This window comes from Pristis pectinata, chromosome 13, assembly GCF_009764475.1.
Source record: "Pristis pectinata isolate sPriPec2 chromosome 13, sPriPec2.1.pri, whole genome shotgun sequence".
NCBI lineage: Eukaryota > Metazoa > Chordata > Chondrichthyes > Rhinopristiformes > Pristidae > Pristis > Pristis pectinata.
Window position 1 is genome coordinate 16,381,529 of NC_067417.1, and position 20,213 is coordinate 16,401,741.

A 20,213-nucleotide genomic window follows, 5' to 3' on the forward strand; every position below is an offset into this window, starting at 1 on the left:
GGGATTCATCAGATTGTCTGTTGGTATTGTAGGAAAATCTTTCTTTGTGAGGTCCTTGACATCTTTAGAGTTGATTTTCTTGTGGTGGCATTCCTATTGGCCATCGTAGCTTAGGGGCCAGGCAGATAGAAATGACAGCACAGAAGCTGCAGGTCAGATAATTGTCTCTAATGTAAATAATAGAACATAGAACATAGAACAGGACAACACAGAAGAGGCCGTTTGGCCCACAATGTTGTGCTGACATAGCTATTCCCTCACACCTACAGAATGCCCATATCCCTCTATTTTCCTCTCATTCATGTGCCCATCCAAGCCCTTCTTGAAAGCCCCCAATGAGTTTGCCTCCACCACCCTATCAGGCAACGCATTCCAGACATCCACCACTTTCTCAGTAAAAAACTTACCCCTCACATCTGTTCTGAACCTACTCCCTCTCACCTTAAATGCATGCCCTCTGGTATTGAATCGCTCTATAATGGGAAAAAGATATTGCTTGTCCACCCGATCTATGCCTCTCATAATTTTATACACCTCCAACGGATCATCCCTCAGCTTCCACCGCTCCAGAGAAAAGAGCCCAAATTTGTCCAGCCTCTCCTGATAGCACATGCCCTCTAATCCGGGCAGCATCCTGGTAAACCTCCTCTGCACCCTCTCTAAAGCCTTGACATCCTTCCTATAGTGAGGTGACCAGAATTGCACGCAATACTCTAAATGCAGCCTAACCAGAGTTCTATAGAGATGCCTAACCAGAATTCTAATTATTCCTAATTAGGCACATTTTAGATTATTTTCCTTGACCTAATGGCTTGTCGCTACTTACTGTAGCCTGAGAGAATAGGGCTGAGGGGATTGAGTTCTACCTTGGAAGAATATCGCCCCCTTAATATGGATTCATCAGACTCCATTGACTTGAGCACAAAATCTATGTCACCTCTGTGTCGTACCAAGGGACACTGCAATGTTGAAGTTACTGCCTTTTGAATATGATGGTAATCTCAAGCCCCAGCTGCCTTCTCAGTGGAAGCAGGAGGTCCAAGGGGACAATTTAAGCAGCGCGTAGCTCTCCTAATGACCTTGCCATTTACTTCATTGCTGTCTGTGGCAGCTTGCTACGTGCAAATTTATTGCTCTTTCTTACATTACAAACAGTGCCTATATTTCAAAAGTACAATTTTTGTTGCAAAGTGCTTTGGGACAACCTGAAAATCCTGAAAGGTTCTACAATAGTGCAGTTCCATTTTTCTTCTTTCTTTCTTTCTCAGTTGATTTTTACATTGGTAAGGCTTATGGCATTAAGAGATTTAAAAATTACATAAGTTGCTTGATTTGGCCAGCAAGGAGGTATAGTGTACTAGTTCCGTGAAATTTTTGTAAATGTTTTATAGGATTCTGAAACTGCTTTTCATGCAAGTATATTCATTGAAGAAGTATTAGCGCTTTATCTCACAGAACTGCACTGATTTATTGACATTATTCACTGCCTTAATAATGAAGACTGTGGTAGCCAAAAGTTGTAAAATGATTTCCAACAGTAGAGTGGAGTCATTTCTGTTAATAATTAATAGAAGCCTAATGATAAATTGAACAGATTTTCTTGTATTACAGGTCATTTGTGTCCCTTCTATTGATAAAATGCACTCAAGGGAAAATACCTTATACTGGCAACTATATTTTATAAAAGTGGACACGATGTAACTTCAGAGAAAAACTGATAGACTCTCATATCTAAGTCATTAAACCATACGGCTAATGTTAAATTTAATTTATCCATAAGCCAATATAGAATCTATTTTTAATAAAAACAGAAAATTCTAGAAATCCTCGGGCAGTCAGGTAGCACCTGTAGTGGGAAAAATAGTTAATGTTTCAGGTCAATAGACTTTACTTAAATAAAAGAAAGAACTTCCATTTATATGGTGTCTTTTATGTGATCAGGATGTCTAAAGCACTTTAGTGATCACTGTCGTACATTTCCACAGTAGCAATTAGATAAATGATGAAATAATATTTACTTAGAGACGTTCTTCGAGGAATAAATGGTAGTCAGGACACAGTGTTCTTTTATAAATAGTGTAATCATTGTATCTTTAACGTGCTTCAAAGAGAATAGATCAGGGTTTGGCTTAGCACTCAGTAAGTTTTGTATGTAGATTATGTGCTGAAGTTTCTGTACTAGGGCTCAGACACACAAGCTATTCATTCAGATCTAAGATGTTCAAAGATTAAGCTGCTAGATGTGTTACATGAGACAATACTTATAAGCGACTTTTCAGTAGGAACTATTAAGCATGAACTAAAATTAAAATGGTGTAGCAATGGGCAACGCACTGAGCTAGAAATAACGACATGCAGTCGGTAAGTTGCACTCGAGACTGGTTTATTGCGAACCTTGCCATGCTGGCTTTTAAACAGTTAAGTTCCCGCCCTCTCCGGGCGGCGATGACGTCAGAGGTGCACCACCAGAACCTCTTCCCGCGTGCAGGCTTTCTCCCCTCGAAGGCCCAGTGCCATTTTGTGGCTGGCCTCTCTGCTGACGTGTGCGCTGTTTTCGGAGCCGGTTCGCCTGCGTGGAAGGCGGGTCGCCACAATGGCTTAAATAGAAGGGATATATTGATATGCTTACAATGCCCATACAGTTAACAAATTTGCACTAATTAATGGCAAACAGAACCACGTATGAAAAATCAGACAAAGTATTGATATTTCTTTCATCAACGAGCCTATTTTGCTGTCTGATATTGTTTTCTCTGCTGTGAAATCATTTTAAGTTAGTCAGTTTACAACATACACAGCATACATGTAGGAACAGACGTCAATATATTTTATCCTAACAGGCATGTGAATTTTCAGCTTGTTACCTTGTGTTGCAGCCTTGACTTCATCCCAGCTCTGATATACATTGGTTATATCCCTGATGTTTTTCAAATTTGTATCCATAAGTGCTGAACAGAAGAGGAAATGAATCAAAGTGAGATAAAATAATGAAACTGAAATAATCAAAACTAATAACAAACATGAATGAATGTAAGCTAAATGATTAAAAAAGGTAAAATAACAGTGAGATAATGATAAGATTAAGAACAAGGAACGATGTGAAAGAAAAAATAAAATGATAGTGCAATTAGATTGGATCTGTTCTCTGCTTTATTTCTGTTCATTCTGAACTATAAAATAACATAATTTTTTTGTATGTTTTAATGGTCAATGATAATCATTTTATATTCAAAAACTCTGCCTGACTAAAGACTGAAGAAATTGATATAAATATATATACCTTCTACAGTACAAACACAAAGTTATATTTTGTGTTCCAACTATCTACAGGAAATAAATGTTGAACATTGGTTTGTAGACATGATAACAAAATAATTAAATTCACAATTTATTCAGGCAAGCCCACTTGAAGATATGAATGACTTATTTTTCAGTCACAAAAACACAGCAGGAAAAAGGGTCCATTTTGCAATTGACTTGAGAAATCATAGATAGTATTAAATCAAAGGAAACTGTTTATAAAATTGCCAAAAATAGCAGGAAATCTAAGGATTTTGAACATTTTGGAACTCAGCAAAAGAGGCGAAGGTATTGACAAACAAGAAACTGCAGAGAGTTGTGGACACAGCCCAGCACATCACGGAAACCAGCCTCCCCTCCATGGGCTCTGTCTATACTTCTCGCTACCTTGGTGAAGTAGCCAGCATAATCAAAGACCCCACCCACCCGGGTCATTCTCTCTTCTCCCCTCTCCCACCAGGCTCAAGGACAGCTTCTATCCCATAGTGATAAGACTATTGAATGGTTCCCTTATACGATGAGATGGACTCTTGACCTCACAATCTACTTTATGACCTTGCACCTTATTCTCTACCTGCACTGGTCTTTCTCTGTAGCTGTGACACTTTACTCTGTATTCTGTTATTGTTTTTACCCTGTACTACCTCAATGAACTGTGCAATGAATTGATCTATACGAATGGTATGCAAGACAAGTTTTTCACTGTACCTCAGTGCAAGTGACAATAATAAACCAATACCAATACATGAGAGTAAACTGGTAAGAAACTTCAATACAGAGGAACAAGAACCTAATTTAAAATAATAATCTGGGTGGAATATAGTTAGATCACATGGAATTGAAGGTTATATATAAGTTTGAGAAATGGTTAACAGAACAAAATTAAAAAGCACAGATGAACAGATCCTTTTCAGGTTGGGCAGGCTGTGACTAATGGTGTATCACAGCGATTGGTGCTCGGGTCCTGACTACTCATGATTTATCTCAATGATTTGGCTGAGGTGGCCAAGTGTAATTTTTCCAAGTTTGTTAGTGATGAAAAAAAACAGATGGTGAGTAGAGAGGAGGATGTAAAAAGGCTTCAAACTAAGTGAGTGGGTGAGAAAATGGCAGATGAAACATAGAACATAGAACAGTACAGCACAGGAACAGGCCCTTTGGCCCACAATGTTGTGCCGAACTAATTAAACTAGTAATTAAATGGCTAAGTAAACTAATCACTTCTGCCTACACAATGTCCATATCCCTCCATTCTCTGCACATTCATGTGCCTATCTAAGAGCCTCTTAAGTGCCAGTTCTTTACCACCCTATCAAACTGTGTAGCCACTGTCAGGGAGCTATGGACTTGGACCCCAAGTTCTGTCTGTATATCAGCACTGTTAAAGGTCCTGCCATTAACTGTGTACTGTCCCTTTACATTTGATCTCCCAAAGTGCAACACCTCACCCATGCCCAGATTAAACTCCATCTGCCAATTCTGAGATCTAACCATCTAATGTAGAAAAATGTGGGTTTATCCACATAGCTGCAAAAAACAGAAAAACAGGGTAATTGATGAGAGTTTGGGAAATATTGACAGTTAAAGGGACCTTGTACTGCTTCCTTGTACTGAAATTTAACATGTAAATACAGTGAGCAATTAGGAAGATAAATAGTATGTTGGCCTTTATTATGAGAAGATTGGAGTTCAGGAGTAAAGACATATTGGGTTATATTGGGTCATGGTGAGATCATGCCTGGAGCTTTTTGTACAGTTTGATCTCTTTACTTAAAACTAGATACAGCTGCCATAGAGGGAGTGCACTGAAGGTTCCCCAGACTGGTTCCTGGGATGGCAGTTTTGCCATGTGAGGAGAGGGTGAGTAGACTAAACCTGTCTTATCAAGCATTTAGAAGAAGGATTCTTGCAGGACATGTTAGAACTGTACAAGTTCATGTTACAACTGTACAAATCATTGGTGAGACTACACTTGTGTGTAGTTCTGGTCGCCCAGCTGTAGGAAGGATGCAGAAAGCTGGAAAGGGTGCAGAAAAAGTTCATGAGGATTTACTGGGACTGGATGGCTTGAGTTACAAGGAAAGGCTGGATAGCCTGGGTCTTTATTTTCCCTGGAGCATAGGAGGCTGGGGGGGTGACCTTATAGAAGTATATAAGATCATGACGGACAGAGATAAGGTGCATGGTCACAGTCTTCTTCCCAGGTAGGGGAGTCTAAACCTAGAGGGCAAAGGTTTAAGGTGAGAGGGGAAAGATTTAAAAGGGACCCAAGGGGCAACTTTTTCACACAGAGGGTGCTGAATTTATGGAACCGGCTGCCAGAGGAAGTGTAGAGATGGGTACAATTATGACATTTGAAAGGCATTTGGACAGGGACCTGAGCAGCAACATTTTCACACAGCCTTTCCTTATTACCCAAACCCCCTAGCCCTGGTAACATCCTTGTAAATCTTTTTTGCACCCTCTCCAGTTTAATGACAACTTCCTATTGCAGGGTGACCAGAACTGTACGCAAATGGTTTGTTTTTATTTCTGATCTCCAGCACCTGCTGTATTCTGCTATTACATATTGAGCTTGTGTGATACAATAGCCATTTTGCTTATGCTGCAATGGTAAAAAGAATTATGTTAAACTGACTGGTTTGGTAATATGTTTAGTCAGTTCCTACATCAGTTAAATCTTGCCTAAAATTGAAACAATTCTCCTGTAGCAAGAGGAAAAACTATTCATCAGTTTTTCAGTTTTATTTATGATTTCCTGAATGAGTTGAATTCTCTTTCAGTTGCTTTTTAAAATGAATCAGGTTATTTACAAAGCATGGCTAAATGTCAGTATATTTGACATTGCAGAACCATTCAACTTTACCATGTTCTGCTGATACGTGACCATTTGTTTTAGATTCTGGAATACATGTTAGAAATGTTCTAGTATACCCAGTTTAAAAACAGAATAAAACTGCACCTAGACCTACAACCCTTCAGCACACCTCAATCCCACATTCTGATATGCCACCACTGAGCACTGAGATATTTCTATTTCCAATTGCAATCTTCCTGCAGGTCTGAGTGACTTCAAAACGGTGATAATAATTTACTTTCCCATTTCACTTTGACTGTTTCAGCCTGAACTGTCAGACAGTGAAGAGACATTTTGTTCCATTATAATCCAATTCTCAAAGCACAACTGATCACAGTGACACAGAAAGACCACATTGAGGACAGTGCAACAAATTTGAATTTCACACTTTTATTTCCTTGTAGCACAATAATATTTCAATGCATGCTAACTCCAAATTGTACATCAATGAATGCTTGTTGAACACATTCCTAATTCTATATTCATACTCCATAAAGTATTAACAATATCACATCACATCTGTTGAATGTCTCCTCAGTATCCCTATTAGCAAATGGAACATGAAGACTGGAATGTCCCACTGAATCCCTACGTGTGCTGAACTCGGGGAACAGCTCAGTGCCAAAATTGGACCCCTTGGTTTGTGTCAAAAAAATTGACCAGCACCAATTGTTGTCCAGTGCCATCTTGTCTGCACATGGATATTGGATAACTACCAAAAAGCCTTTGTGGGGATCTGTCACAATTGAATAGATTACCAACTGCTATATATCAATGATTGCACCTCGAGCATTATACTAGAACTTCTGTAGAACTTTATCCTGCCAAGAATCAACAAAATCAGGAGAGGTGTGGCAGGGACACAATAATGAAAAAAGGAACCAGGTGTTGTCAAATCACATGCTTTAATGCCAGTCTGGATGATAAGATAAGATCTTTATTAGTCACATGTACGTCGAAACACACAGTGAAATACATCTTTTGCATAGTGATTTTGGGGGGCTGCCAGCAAGTGTCACCACGCTTCCGGCACCAACATAGCCTGCCCATAACTTCCTAACCTGTACGTCTTTGGAATGTGGGAGGAAACCGGAACACCCGGAGGAAAGCCACACAGACACAGGGAGAACGTACAAACTCCTTACAGACAGTGGCCGGATTTGAACCCGGGTCGCTGGTGCTGTAAAGCATTATGCTAACCATTATGCTACCGTGTCTGTCCTACTATGCTACTGTGCCTGTCCTACATGCTACCATGCCTGTCAACCTGTTCAACCCGAAACCTCAACTGTCCATTTCCTGCTATGGATACTGCCTGACCCATTGAGTTCCTACAGCAGTTTGATTTTTGCTCCTGATCCCAGTATCTGCAGTCTACATCAATGGTTCTGAGGTCGAGAAGAACATAAAAGCTATGAAATGAGGGCAGTTACAGAGTGTACGTGAGAGAGAAATGAGGGCAGTTAGAAAGTGTGCGTGAGAGAGAAAGAGAGAGAACACAAGGTCAAAGAAATATAAAAGCTGTCAAATGCAGGACTGCAGGAAATGCCCAGCAGGTCAGGCAGTGCTAAGGGAGAGAGAAAAACTGAGCCACTATCACAGATGGAGAGCCTACAGCAGAAGTGACCAGCTCTGATACCAACAGGGAATGGAAGTTACATGAAATTATAGATTTCAGTATTGAGGTCAAAGGTTGCAACACGCCCAGATGGAAAATTGGAAGCCATTCCTAAAGCTTACATTGGGCTTGTTACAACAATGCAACTGGCCGCAAATGGAAAGGTCAGAGTAGGAGTGGAATGGAGAATTAAAGTGGTCAAGCAGCATCTGAGAGAGAGAAAAACAGAGTCAACTTTTCTAGTTGGTGACCTACCAACAAATCTGTAAAGTTATTGTTCTGAAATGTTAACTCTAGCTTTGCTGTCAATTGCCACGCTGCTCTAAATTTTGCATGGCCCACATCTTCCCTTCCCTTTCTTGACATCTTCAGCTCCATCACAAGTGATAGGTTAGTGACCCACAGCCATTATAACCCCACTGACTCAAACAACTGTCACAACTACACCTCCTCCCACTCTGCATTCTGTAAGGACTCCATTCCATTCTCCCAGCTTATTCATTACTGTTGGAGCCACTCTTATGGTGAGACTTCCACACCAGGCCCTTTAAGATCTACCCTCATCCCACCAGCCACAACTTTCAATAGATCATCCTCTATAATTTCTATCACTGTTGATGGATTCCACCCCAAGGCACACCTTCACCTCCCCTCCCCTTTCAGCATTCTGAAAGGACCCTTCCCTCTGCCACTCCCTGGTCCACTGTTCAATCTCCACCTGTTCTCAAGGCACTTACCCTGCACTATTTTACCCCTTTCTCACCATGCAGAGACCCAAACAGTCCTTCCAGTTGAAGAAAAATTTCACTGTCACTACTTCCAATTTTGTGTATTGCACTTGGTGCTCATTATGTGATCTCCTCTGCATTGGAGAAAACAAGAACAGATTAGGTGACAACCTTGCAGAATACCTCTGTTCAGTTTACAAGGGTGATCTTGAGCTTCCAGTCACCTCTTTAATTCTGTGTGTCACTCCCATTCTTTCTCCCTGTTTCCAGTCACCAACATTGGTCCAACAAGGAACAACACCTCCTCTTCCACCTGGACACTTTGCAGACCTTGCGACTCAATATTGAACTAAACAATTTCAAATAAACACCCTTTATTTTCCCTCTGTTTCAATTTAGATTCTCTCTGATTCATGCTACTTTCTTGTTTTTTTTCTCTTCTATCTCTAACTGTTGGTTTTTAAAGTAATTGTTAGCTTGACCTATTTAATCTGCACCCTATCATAAGCTTTCCTTCTGTTTTATTCAACTCCCCTATCTCTGCAACTTCAAACAAGCTTGTTTTCTCACTTTTCCAGTTTTGATGGAGAATCATTGACCTGAAACATCAACTCTGTTTCTCTCCCCAGTAATGCTGTTTGACTGGCTGCATGTTTCCGGCTATTTCTGCTTCATGACCTTCCTAAAATATTTAAATCTTACATAAAAATATTAAGTGATTTGGATCCCTTTTGAACATGACCATGCCAGGTCTCTCCACCGATTAGTATTGCAGTATTGAAATTGAATGATGGATTATATAAACCAGATGACAGACATGTTTAAATGATTATATATTCTTCAAAGTCTGTGTCACAGTCCAGGTGGTCTGACAACATCAACCAACATTAAACCAATAGGAGAAGAACCGATAGCTTTATAAAAAGGACTTATAAGGTGATGCTATATGAAGGAGTTGAACCAGAAACTTTATCATGGGATTCAGTGATCCTGGCCTTGTGGTTTCTAATGTAATCTTGCCACTAACCCCCAACCTTGAAATCAGTTCTATATGACCTAATGCCAGCAGTCCATACTTTAATTCTCCAGGACTACTTAGACTGTAGCATAAAAATGGAAGGGTGCCAACATTCATACAATCATTGCATGCCTGTGTGAACTGAGTTCCCCATGTGAGCTGTTTACTTTCTGTAATTCCCCAGTATTCCCATATGTACACTGCTTATTCTGTACATTCTGACCAAATTAATCATCATGTACAGGAAAACATTTAAAGCATGTGCCAAAAGTGATAAAGCCCTCTATTCTACTTCCTATACACTCAGGACTGCGTAGCCAGATTCTGCTCTAACTCCACCTACAAGTTTGTAGATGATACCACTGCAGTAGGCTGTATCTCAAACAACAATGAGTTGGAGTACAGGAAGGAGATAGAGAGCTTAGTGACATTGTGTCATGACAACAACCTTTCCATCAATGTCAGCAAAACAAAAGAGCTGGTCACTGACTTCAGAAAAGGGGGTGGTGTACATGCAGCTGTCTACATCAATGGTGCTGATGTTGAGAGGTTGAGAGGGTTGAGAGTTTCAAGTTCCTAGGAGTGAACATCACCAATAGCCTGTCCTGGTCCAACCACGTAGATGCCACAGCCAAGAAAGCTCACCAGCGCCTCTACTTCCTCAAGAGGCTAAAGAAATTTGGCATGTCCCCTTTAACACTCACCAACTTTTATCCATGCACGATATCACGGAAACCAGCCTCCCTTCCATGGACTCTGTCTAAACCTCTTGCTGCCTTGGTGAAGCAGCCAGCATAATCAAAGACCCCACCCACCTGGGTCATTCTCTCTTCTCCCCTGTCCCATCAGGCAGAAGATACAGGATCCTGAGGGCACACACCACCATGCTTAAGGACAGCTTCTATCCCACGGTGATAAGACTATTGAATGGTTCCCTTATATGATGAGATGGACTCCTGACCTCACAATCTACATTGTTATGACCTTGCACCTTATTATCTACCTGCAATGCACTTCCCTGTAGCTGTGACACTTTATTCTGTACTCTGTTACTGTTTTTACCCTGTACTAGCTCAATGCACTCTGTAATGAATTGATCTGTCACTGTACTGAGGTACAGTGAAAAATTGCAAGACAATTTTTCACTGTACCTCAGTACAAGTGACATGAATAAACCAATACCAATACCAATACCAATACCAATATAAGTCATTTCCTTGCACCATCATACTTCCCAACTGAAGTTTTGTGTATCATTTCCACCAGTGAGGTAAATCAACATACCAATAAATAGCAAAAAAGGTAAATATTAGAATTCAGAATGAAATCAAACTATGAAGATCTAACAATAATGCAGAGAGAACAGACAAATAAACATTTCAGCTTCTGGTCCCAAATACTGGCTTGCCTGTTCTCTTCAATACAAATTCATTAATACTGTTTATGTCAAACTATATATACTTTTCATATTCTCTTATGGCATAGAAGGAGGCCATTCAGCCCACTGAGTTGATGCCAGCATCCAGAAGAATCCCATTCCTCCAATTATTTCCTAGTAATCTATTCTCTCTCACATGCCCATCAATTCCCTCTGATTCTTTTGCCACACCCCTACACTAGAGGTATTTTACAGTGTTATGGACTAGGTTACTACTGGTGAACATCCCTTTAAGATCGAGCATAGTGGTGTGTGTGTGTGTGTGTGTGTGTGTGTGTGTGTGTGTGTGTGTGTGTGTGTGTGTGTGTGTGTGTGTGTGTGTGTGTGTGGGATGTGATGATGTCAACAGAAGATAAGGACGTAATGATGTTTTTGGAGCAGTCAGACAGTCGGAGTCAGTCAGAGGAGAAGAGAGAGAGAGAGACCAGCCTGCTAGTCTCTATCGATGGATAAAAAACAGTAACTGTGCCTGTCACTACAATCCACGTATGGATTTTTGGAATAATCCGGTGGAGTCCATTTTGTCGTTAACCTGGACGGGGAAACAGGTATTTGTGTGGACGGCCATGTCTCGGATGCCTTTCGGGGTAGCAGATACTTTGGAACAAAGCAGTGGAGTCCACTTTGTTGTTGACCTGCAGAAGAAAACAGGTATCTGTGTGGACGGTCACGATCCGAGTGCCTTTCGGGGTGGCAGATGCTTCGGAAGAAAGCGGTGGAGTAGTCACTGCTGAGTAGACACTGGGGTGTTGTATGAGTTCCAAAGTGGAACGTTTGGATTTCGTAATATCTCTATTTTTTCTCTATGTTTTGTCTTCAGTCAACGGTGGTTGTTGAAGAAACCTTTCCTCACGTTTCACCTTACGGCTTGCTGAACTGAACATTGAGAACTATTCCTGGGAGTTTGGGAATTTGCCACACACACACTTCAAGTTTAGTTTTTGGGGTTAATATTTAAGATCTAACATTTTTACTTCTAACATTCTAACATTTTTACTTTTATTTTTCTTATTATCATAAGTAGTTATTAATAAAATAGATTTTACCACTTATACATGACTCGGTGTGTTTCTTTTGTTGCTGGTTCGTAACAACAGTAACCAATTAACCTAACAACCAGCATACCTTTGAGATGTAGGAGGAAACCCATATAACCATGGAAGAAGGTGCAAACTCTACACAGACAGCAACTGAGGTCAAGATCAAATTCAGGTCCCTGGAGCTATGAGGCAGCAGCACTAATTGCTGAACCACCATGCGCTCCATATGAAGAGAACTTCGAAGGTAATATAATCATTTAGACAAAACAATATAATCTAGATTATATAATACATTGTTTAATTTTAGTAATACAACAAAAATTAATCAACACTACTGGGTCTCTAGAGAAATAAAGGACTGCAGATGCTGGAATCTAGATGAAAAACACGATGATGCTGGAGGAACTCAGGCAGCATCCATGGAGAAAACTATTGAGTCTCTCCCTGTGCTGAGACATGTCATGGTCATGACATTGAATGTTAGGCCTTGCTTTGTGCTTATAGCATTTAACTTCCTTTAAAACCTTAAGTTAAATAGCATCATTTTAAAAAGTGGTAGTTGAATGCACACAACATTTGGCCTTTTTATGTTGTGCTGAAGTTAATTATAACAAAGATTATGCCATAATTAAAATGGTTGTGCAAATATTTAAAAATTCATTGTTGTCACTCTGCAGTGTTTGGAGTCACACTGTATTATACAAATCATCTTTGGGTGATTACTACCGAAATAGTCTTTGCATGAAATTCAGTACAATTATTTTAAGTATATTATTTGCTTTTAATAAGCTACCTGCCTCACTCTTTACTGTTCACCAAATGTCTCACTAATGTGCCCTTTGTCAAAGACGCATGTTAGTGATGCTATCACCAAAGCAACAACAGAAATTTAGTCTGACTAGGCATTCTACATGCCATAGTTAAAAGCTCAAGTGTTTTATATGAACTGCACGTATCCTGTGTCATATGCCATTAATGTGGGATCGATATTTGATACAAAAGAGTAAAAACATTGATGATTCGAATGAAATGGATTAACTTTATAAGGAGTTGGTGCTGCTGCCTCACAGGTCTGGGGAGCCAGCTTCAGTCCTGACCCTGGGTGCTCTCTGTGTGGGTTTATATGCTCTCCCCATGACTGCATGGGTTTCTGCCTGCTGCTTTGTTCTCATTTCAAATACCAAAGACATGCTGGTAGGTTAATTGGCTACTGTAAATTTCCTCTTGGCACAGTAAATGGCACAATAATCAAAGGGGAGCTAATAGGAATGTGAGAGAAAATAAAATGCAGAGCCACAGGGAAATAAATCAAGGGGGAACGAGTCTGATGGGATTGCTCCTTTGGGAACCAGCATGGACTCAGTGGGCCAATTGGCCTCCTGTCTCACAGTAAGTAAGGTGTGTGACTGAGTTCTGATCAAAGGTTAAGTACACAAAATGTTTTATTTGTCTTTCCACGGTTGCTGTGTGACCAGTAGAATATTTTCAACAGTTTTACTTTTGTTAATAACCTTATGTGGAGGCAACAGTTACCAACAGCATGAAGGTCATTGGGCTGGATGAAAAGTATTTGTTCAATGCTTGAGGCTATTCGCTCCAGCAGGATTGCAGAAAAATAGAAACAAACTCAGAAAGATTAAAATTCTATTTTGATTTTCAAATACTTGAAAAGTTAATGTGGTTTAAAACTTTTGAAACTCAGCAAAGCAAACTTACAGCATCTCACAAGATCAAGACTTCTACTACAATGCCAAAAGGTACACAGGAACTTTGCCACCTTCAAGTTCCTCTCCAAGTCACACAGCATCCTGGAATGAAAACATATCCTTGTGGTGAAGGCATTCCCAGAGAGTTGTTTGGGCAGGGAATTCCAGGATTTAGACTTTTGATTCCTCATGGCTGGGTATAATTCCTGGAATGCCCGACTCAAACAACTCTCTGGGAGTGCCTTCACCACTACACAACCCTCTCAGGGGAAATTAGGTCTGATCAGAAACGCTATAACAAACACATCCCAAAAAGGAAATATAATGCATCAGGTCATAAAGTTGAATTCTACATTTGAGATTAGGTTATTTTGTATGAACGTGTGAGCTTCAAAGTAGTTTCAAAGAAAATTTTAACAAAGGAGCAAAACATGTCAGCACTGAAGACTCTTGCATAATATATCAGAAATCTGGAATATTTTATATATTAAATCCAAATACTGAAACAGATGTAAAGTAAGCCCCTTGGGGAACTTTGATGTTTAAGTATAAAGACACTTTGCCTGGAAATTCAGTGCACCCATGAGATTCTGCCAGATGGCACAGATGTGGGCCACTGCGGAATGTTTCGACCTCAGAAGTAACGGACTAGGCATTGTGCGTTTTTGTAGTTAAGAATTTACAATGTGGGCCACCTTTCCTGGCAGTGGACAGAGTAGAGCACAGGCACAAGGGGAGGGCATCAAAGCGTGACATTGATGAGAGTGGGGCTGGGAGTGTGTGCAGAGAGAACCAGCAAGTTACTTGGAGTGGGATTGGCTGTGCTGGGGGATTGGGGTGGGGGTACACCAAACTGTTGGTCAGCAAGCAATGGGTTCTGGTAGTAAGCAGTAGATGGATTTGGAAGAATATGGTTTGTGTCAAATTTGGAAGAGGGGTCCAGAATTGGTCTCAGATTAGCAGTCTCGGGGGGGGGGGGGGTAATGCTTGGTTTATCCACTGACTGCTCATTTAGCTCCCTAAGGGCACAGGATGAATTAATTTCCACTTCTTTCCATTCTTTTTCTGACTGAACCCATATTTAGTCTAGATATTTCTTGGCACAATATTAATCTTCTTCAGTGTTTCTTTATTTGAATGAGCCATCACTTATGTCTGTAAATTGAAATGCATATTGATGCTTCTTTCAGTGTATTGCAATTGAAAATTATTTTTTTTTCAGGAGAGAATCACAATAACAACCCAGGTGATGGGAAATGTGAGGCCATTTCACATCACCTGGGAAATTCAACCAGGCATTTCCTGTTATTAGTCACAATTGTGAGTTCAATGCAATTTCCTCAGCAGGAATGCTCAGAGTGAGGCTGATGCTGGAACATTGCAAGGATGTTGAACCATGTTGTTCTATCAATCGCACTTCCAGGACAATGCGGTCTTCACAACGCACTTCTGCATTGGGTGGCCTGCAGGGTAAGTAAGTTACTGAGCTAGATCCATGGGCATCCACTCACCACCCACAACACCAAAAGAACATTCGACTGGCACTTTTCATAGCAACACACGATTGCTTCCATAGTGTACCAGCTTTATGGAAATGACACTTGGCACCAACATGTTAAACAGCATTGAGCTTACTTTGCTGGTGTATTGTTCACTTTGTGCAGATTCCCAGCACCAATTCAAATCTCTCATCAATACAAAATTCAAGGTGGTCATCAAACAGAAAGTCAAAGGAGAGGACAATAAGAGAAATGGTCGGGTTTATATATAGAAGCAAGTGGGCAGCACAGTGGCGCAGGTAGTAGATCCACTGCCCTACAGTGCAGAGACATGGGTTCAATCCTGACCTCAGATGCTGTCTGTGTGGAGTTTGCACATTCTTCCTGTGACCAGGTGGGTTTCCTCTGGTGCTCCGGTTTCCTCCCATATCTCAAAGAAATGTGGGTTGGCAGATTAATCAGCCTCTACGTGGTAGAATCTGGGGCCTGTTGATGAGAATGTGCAGAGAATAAAAATGGGATTAATATAAGATTAGTGTAAATGGTTGATTAATGGTTGACGTGGACTCAGTGGGCCAAAGGGCTTGTCTCCATGCTATATGCGTCTATGAAAAATCTTTGCAGTAAAGAAGTCAGGAGAGTTGAGATGGACCCAATCAATATTACCACTGGTTAATTAAATAACATTTAAGTGATTATTATGAGAAAATCAGAAAAATGATGCAGAATTATTATGATGCAGAATAATTATGCAGAACTCAGTGGAGGTACAGCATGAGTATGTGGTTATAAGTTCAACTCTTGATATGCAAAGATGCATTATAATATATTTACTGTTGGTTGCACATACCATTACTTCAAGGGCTTCCAATGAATTACTTTTCCACTAACTTGTGCTCAAGCTAACAGTTCTGATTTTTTGACTTTTCGGAGGTCAGGGTCTGATACATGGACTAGTCATTCTTGCTCCATGAATACCAATGGGTTACATGAGAAGGACTTAATCCCTGCCAGAATCCATCCTCTCATTCAATAATGGAATGAAATAGGCTATCACCATTCTGCAAGACCTTGACTTGGCAGCTCTACAAGAGCTGCAGGAACTGATGCCAGACACACAAGAACGGATGCAGCTGTTTCTCCGTATCTTATGTCTGTCAGTCCAAACATTAAAAATCAACAGTAAAACTTTATGCCTCACATCTTTGTCTCTGTAGGAAACTATTTTTCAGAAGCATCACTGACTAGAAACCAAGAATCAAAATCGTGGATACTGGAAATCTAAAATAAAGACAGAAAGTGCTGAAAATACTACAACTCCATTTTTCCCTGTCCGCAGATGCTTCCTGACCATCTGAGCACTTGATGGTCTGGTGCTGCCTGACCTCTGGTGCTGCCTGTGTGGAGCTTGCACATTTTTCCTATGACCACATGGGTTTCGTATGAGGATTTTGGCTTCATCCCACATCCCAAAGATAGTAGGTTAATTTTCGATTACAACATTGGCCCTTAGTGTAGATAAGTGTCAATCAAATCAAAGAGGAGTTGATGGGAGTGTGAGACAGATTAAGTCGGAGTAGAATTTGGGGAGGGGGAATGGGACTGATTACTCTGCTGGGAGCCATCTAGGACCAAATGGCTGAATGGCCTCTGGTGTTGAAACAAATAAGTAGAGGTCCATGGAGCCTTTCAGATAAAATGTTATATTAGTAGTATAAGGAGTCAGCATTTAAGGCTAAACTAAGGAATCAAGCACCCAGGATATGGATGGAGTGCAAGGAAGAGATTAATAACCACATTACCATTGTCTAGGTCAGTGAATACACCTTCAAATCCTATCTCCCATCTACTGCACCACTAGCACCACACACTGCTCAATGTACCACACATTCACTATACTCACACACTGCTCACTGCACTCTCATCCTCTGCTTGGGTTTGTGAGGTGGTGCATTCCTTACCCTGTTTATGCAGGACATCTGTGTGCTCCCAGTGCATGGCCTCGAGATTCTCAATATCATCCTAATGCTGCTACTCCACTTTGAACATCATGGACCAGGAACTTCCAAGGATCCTTGCGGATGTTGCATTTCTTCAAGGAAGCCTTGAGCTTATTCTTGAATACTTGCCTCTCTCTACCCAGTAATCTCTCCCTGTGATGAAGCTTGGAATAGAGTGTCTGTTTTGGGAATTTGGTATTGGGACTGTGAATGATGTGGCCTTCCTAATGTAACTGACTATAGGTCCTCAGTGCTGGGGATGTTGGTGTGGGAGAGGACACAGACATTGGTTCACTTGCCCTATAGTGAACTTGGAGGATTTTGTGGAGATTATGTTGGTTGCATCTTTCCAGTTCCTTGGGACGACTGCTATAAGTAGTCCAGGTCTTAGGAGCACATAGGAAAGCAGAGATCACTGCTGCCAGGTAGATCATGAATTCTGTGTCAGGTCTCGTCTCTTGATGTTTGGATATTCTTTTCCTCAGCTGACCAATGGCTGTGCAAGGTGGTGATGGATTTCATTATCGAGGAAGATCTTCACTGAGAGCTCCCAAGATTAGGGAAGTGATTCATGTTTTCCAGAGTCTCATGTGAACCTTTATTGTCAGAGGACAGTGTTGTGTAGTGGGGCAAGTTGGAAGAGTTGTGGATGTTGAGTATAAGGCCCATCCTCTCTGGCTTCATTGAAGACATCAATGATTATTTGCGGATCTACTTCCAAGCATGTGCTAAACACTCCATAGTTCAGTTTGACCACTGAGGTTTGGGTGACTTTAGTTCTGGAGGGTTACTCCTCTAGATTGAACAGTTTCCCATTAATTCTGAAGAATAGCTCCACTCCTGGAGGATGTTTGTTGGAGGTGAGTTGTAGCATTGTGCTGGGAAATATTGGTTCTTTCAATCGAAAGGTTGTGGCCAGAGTTAGGGTCAGAAATGTGGTCCTGGTGCGTGGTGGGAGCCAGGATCAGGAATGTGACTAGATGCCCTATGTCTCCACTAAACTCACACACTGCTCAACACAACACACCTCCATTACTGAAGAAGGGTCTCGGCCTGAAACATCGACTGTTCATTTCTCTCCATAGATGCTGCCTGACCTGCTGAGCTCCTCCAACATTTTTTGTGTGTTACACCTCCATTACTTATTTAGAAACAACCTCTATCAATCAGAGCTCAGAACTAGCATTTACATCTCCCATCACACCTTCCCATGTTTACCACTACAGGCAACCCTCGTATTACGGAGGGCAGGGGGAGGGGATGTGTTCCTAGAAAACGGGCTGTATTGTGACTTTCTGTATCGCGAAGCTGCATCACCTGCTGGTGTCAAGAAACGCAAATAGAAAAAAAATTGTGATGATTTATTTATTTTTTTTCAAATTAATTCCACACGAGCAAATTTATTTCCATATCTCAAGTTTTGGGTCATGATTTGTGAAATCCGTAAAGGTAAATTTTCGTAACCTGGATGGCCATAACATGGGGGCTGCCTGTATGACAAGCCTTATGCACACCTCACTACTTGTACACGTTGTCAGTTATTCAACCACAGAACTCATCTCACCCAAGCTTAATGCAAGCACTGACTGGAACACCTACCACTTCCTTGCTGTGGCAGAGACTATTGTGGAACAAATGAGATTTTAATGGCTCACCATCCCTGCTTCCTCTCTCCCGCAAGGAGAAAGTGGCAGCAGATGTTGAGCAGGTATAGACTCTGTGGGAGGAGGAATATGAGGTGTAAACACATCACCATCCTTAAACACCTCTGCACAGTTACTGGCCACAGACTCCATGATGGCCAATTTAATACTGGCCGAACATTCTCCTGTGGGGTCAGGTGTTGGATTACAGGGCAGTGGTGAACTGTTGAATCTGTACGTGGCTGCTTGTTATGTTCCACTGCTCCTGCAAGGGTAGATTGGTGTATCTATTAAACTGTAGAAGTTATCTGAGTAGATGGGACCAGTGTAGGTGTGTAACCAGACATGGGCAGGCTGGACCCAGGTCAGGAAGGAAGGGTCGAGCAGTTGCCATCTCCCTGGAGGATGAGCTTTGACATGAGGATTCACATGAGGATTTTGATGGCTCGGCCTACAGAAGAAGCAAGTTGAACAGTTGGTGCATTGTCAAAGTACATGTTCAATGCCAAAGAGCCTGAAGGAGCCCGGCTGCACAGCTTGGTGTAAAATTAGAAGATACCTTTGGCAGCATGGATATAGTGGGCATCTAATAAATCTGAAACACTCCATAATGCTCCCATTGTCATGAAAACAGAAGTCACCCAACATCTGGAGACCCAGACTTCTTCCGCCATGATTCTGGAAGCTGGCCTTCGCTGGGCTTTCCACAATGTCCTTGCACTCCATTTGTTTCTCCTTCAAATAGATTGCAAGCCCTGCTGAGGCAGAACACAGGGTTACTGACAGGTGCTCTGTGGAGCACAACTCTGTTATCATTTGCCTGACTAGCAGCAGGAGGTGTGAACTATTGATCCGGAGACATGAGTTCAAATCCCACCAAGGAAGCTGGGGAATTTAAACAATTACTGAATCTGGAATTTATATAAAAGGCTGCTCCCAATAATGGTGAACATGAAACTACCAGAGTGCGACTCCCAGTGTTACCTTTTTCCTCCTCTTTCTCCATAGCTGTTGCCACGGGTTGAGCTGCATTATTGTCAGGTTGTGCTGGATTCAACAGATAACCACAATGTGAACAAAAAAAAAGACACCTCCAGAGAATTCAAGAGCTGGGTAGTGAGAGAATAGCTCTTTTCCCCAAGGGAATACCTTTGGTGTGCTGCAGAGGCTCAGAGAAGGAAGGCCCAGCCGACAGTCATAAAATGAATGAAATGTGATTGCGACCATCCGTCAGTGAGTGACTCTAACTGTCCGGTGGCACATCTATGAGTTGTTTCCTTTCCAGTTATGAAACATCTCCAGATTCTAATGCAATGCCTTTTAAGGAAGATGGGTGCCTTCAATGTAATCCTACACCATTTTGAAC